Here is a 4,113-nt window from a genome sequence, read left to right as displayed (position 1 = left end):
CTGCTATGCTAAGACTTGTAGTGCCCTCTGTTAGGGACTAAGGATTCCTCAGTCCTCAACATTCTAGGGCACTATAAGTCTCAGCATAGTGGGCTGTCATACCTCAGTCCCTCACAGCTCGGGTCAAAAGCAACACAGTTAAACATCTAAAGGACAACTCCAAACAAAACTACCAATAATGGACAGAGTCCATATGCTCTATAATGTCAAAGACCCGCTACCACTCACCTTCCACCTCTGGTGCTGTCATTGTGTAGGGCAAAGGGCTCCATCTACACCATGTTTGGCTTTCATGTCAGATAGGCAGGACTTGCTCAGCTCCACTCTCTTCCTTGGCAATTGACTCTGGCGTCATTGTGGATCTTTCCTCCTCTAGAAAAGCCCCAGGGGCCCTCTCCTTGTCCCCCAGCCACCCAGGGCCTTCTTCTCCTCCTCCTCCACCAACCATTTTCAGACTCTTCCAACTTCCCTGGGGCTACTCAACCACTTTGCATAGTGGACACAACAAATCTATGACCAGCCTGCAAAATATCAAGTCTGGGCCTGGTTACCTGTATGTTCCGGGTCCAGGGCGGAGCTCTCCTCCCAGAGCAACAACTGATGATAGCAGAGTGAGTTGACCGGCCAGTCACTTCCTACTGGTGCAAGTACACACCTACCGATTCCTCCACATCTTAGGATAACATGATCAGACGGCCAATCCCCAGGCAGAGAAGGAGGAGTAAGTGTCAGCGGACAACAGACACCTGGCAGACGCAGTGAAGGGACTGCAGCACACTGCTGCAACTTTTTGATCCGAGGATTGAAAGCAATCTTTTACTTGGGAGATTTCCCTGACTGCGCCCTTCGAAATGTTGGTGCTCCGCCACTGGCCGCAAGGCCCCTGTAGGTGCGAGGCCTTAGGCGCCCGCTTAATTTGCATGGTGCCCTCCTGTTTTAAAACATGGTCAATGCATCTCATTGGTGTAAGTGCACTTCTATGTTCTGAATTGTAGGGGCATTGAGTATGGTGCTAGCATGATGAGAGGTTACTGCCTATTTGTGTCCATAAATAATATATAATGTTTTTCTTTGATTTTAGAAACCAGTGATCAGGATGTGGAGGCTCAGCCTTCTCAGGCCCCCTGTAAGTAATGTGGATGTGCTGGTGTGTTGTGTATTAGGTCGAACTTGGAGGAATGATTGTTTGTTTTGTTTTCTTTTGTGGTTGATGTAACTTCAGCAAGAGAGGAGCCTCAGGCAGGGCCAAGTCGCCTGGATCCGGGCCAGGAACAAACTGTTGGCCAAGAAGAGGCCAATTGGTCCGACTCGGATGAGGACCTGGGCTCTCCTCAAAGGGGAAGTAAGTATTCTACATGTGTTTGTGTGTTCAATGTGTCCTGGTAAATATAAGGGCTGTAATATATATATTTTGACATTGGAGTTTTGTAGCAGCTGACATTGAGGATGTTTGTTGTGGAGGACTGGGGAAGAGGGGCCACTGCTTACCCAGTCCACTGTAACTACTACCTTCAATGTTTCCAGACTACTTTCTGTGTGCCTTTATCAAATAGCTTTTGTTCAAGGATTGTATTTGTGTCTTTGTGTTTCTAGGAGATACAACGCCATCCCCCCATGAAGGGACACCATCCCCCCATGTAGGGTCTCCCCCATCCTCCCCCACTCCAGGCTCCCCTGAACTAGTCTGTAAGTACCTAAAATTAGATTCTCACATGAATTGTGTGTGCTAGGATGATGTGTATCTAGGATAATCTAAGTTGGAGTCAAAGCAAGTGTAGTTTTGCTATATGTGACAGGAAGGTTGGTCATGAAACACTCTTGCTTAACCTTCATGTTTGAAAGGTGGTTTTGGGGAGCATTACAGGACATGTTATCTTTTGTAAGTTATCTCAAGCCACCCTATTCTAAATTGGTGTTAGTTTCTCTACATTGGAAATGGTGTGCTTTGTACTTGTAAATTTTTTGGGGACATTGTAATTTAATCATGTCCTGATTTAGTCAACACTGAAAATGTGTGTTTGTCAATCTTTCATAAATACTCTTCCTCGGTAATGTACCACATTCCAGTTCACAATTTGTGTTCTTTTTGTGCAGTTTCTCCAGAGCCAGCCACGCCATCCACTTCAGGGGCCCCAAAAAAACCTGATGATGGTAAGTTGTGTGCTTTTCCAGTAATGTGTCTACTTAGTAAGTGGAGAAATGCTAACTGTGTATGTCCCCGCTCAGGCTTCAAGTTGTTCTAAAGGCAGCGGGTTCTTTATGTGAATGCATTCTATGCATTAGTATTCCAAGTGATAGGTGTGCATATTCCCCCTAAGACTTACTGGGACCATTTTTTACGGTCCAAATTTTTGCACTAATACTTGTCTGGAACAGACTCCCCCTCCTCCTTAACTGAGGTGACAGCATGCCAATATTGCCTCCTGATGCTGTCACTCCTAATCATTGAGACCATTGGAAGGGAGGGGGGCAAGGCTGGCTCACAGCCTAGTGCCTGAACAGGCACAGGGTGCTTGGCTTCATCTCATGTGCCTCCATAGCAAGCTGCCTGCTGTGGGGTCAAACAACAGGAGGGAGGTGCCTAGAGGTGTGTACAGGGGCCATGTAAAAAGGAGGATTGTTATTTCTCTTGTCCCCAAAAACCTAGAGAGTGTAAGTCTAACCTGATTAGTTTTCCGCAGCCCTCCCAAAATGATATGTTTCCAACACTTAGAACAGGCAGGGCTGAGGCACCAAAAACATCAGAAAAACACAATCAGCACAAAAGCAGGGAGTACGTATCCTTAACGCTACAAGCTTCACCCAGAAGAATGACGCTTGCACTGTACAAATCTGCATCACCACCATATCAATGTCTAAATAAAACTTTCAGGGAAATGTGGAGGGGTAATGAGTGGGTGTTAGAGCGTTTTCATGACTGCGTAACCTACAGTTAGCGTGAGTCCATTTGTTGATAAACTTTTTCTTCTCTCTTAACACAGCTGGGATGGCGGAAAGGAGATCAGGGGAGCAGACACATCTGCTCCGTCCAGAACTGGCCCTCAAAATTCCTAAGGGTGAGTCTCTACTATGTGTCAGGTTCAATCTATAGACAGTAAGAGGGAGAGAGAACGCTCCACAGATTCCAATGGTGATAGAGATAAATGTGTGCACATGTATCGTGTTGACCAATTGAACCCAAAACACCTTACATTCTTCAAAATGATTGCTTGTGTTTACATGCAGAAAAGCATTTTACTTAGCTTTGGTGGAACTGCTACTAACATTCCAAGCCATCTTATGTAACCTTTTGAACAATTTGCTGTGAAAGTTTGAGTTTAAGGTTTACAACAGCAATTTAGCATATTTGCTTCAGAGTGTTGATAAAAGCCAACCAATAGACTCCTAAGCATATTTGTTGAGGCACATTAATTACAATCCTTGTTTGGATCATTTTGCCGAAAACTAATTGTCATGTTTTTTTCTACCCAGGGCACACCCACCTCACCTACGAGGTCCTCCTGGATTATATGAGGTGGTGCGGAGACCGAATTCTCTATTTGGAACACCTTTGTGGCGTGGATCCAGACCCTAAGGAGCCATTCGTTAGGAATGTCACACCTTTAAAAAGATCCTAGTATTTTTTTTTTTTTGTTTGTTTACTTATGTTGCACGTTGCAACACAAAGAAATGTCACATTTGTAATTGTTGCCCATTATAAACAAAAATCTAACAAAAAAATCAAAAACAGTTTATAAAAAAACCCTTTTTTTGGGACCCAAAAAAACAAAAAAAAAAAAAAAGCCTTGTTTTTGGCCACCAAAAAAAATATAAAAATTTATAAAAAAACCCTTTTTTTGGGACCCAAAAAAACAAAAAAAAAAAAAAAGCCTTGTTTTTGGCCACCAAAAAAAATATAAAAATTTATAAAAAATACCCTTTTTTTGGGACCCAAAAAAACAAAAAAAAAAAAAAAGCCTTGTTTTTGGCCACCAAAAAAAATATAAAAATTTATAAAAAATACCCTTTTTTTGGGACCCAAAAAAACAAAAAAAAAAAAAAAGCCTTGTTTTTGGCCACCAAAAAAAATATAAAAATTTATAAAAAATACCCTTTTTTTGGGACCCAAAAAAA

This window comes from Pelophylax lessonae (assembly GCF_965119305.1).
Source record: "Pelophylax lessonae genome assembly, chromosome: 6".
Classification (NCBI taxonomy): Eukaryota; Metazoa; Chordata; class Amphibia; order Anura; family Ranidae; genus Pelophylax; species Pelophylax lessonae.
Note: the sequence above shows the minus strand (reverse complement) of the source record.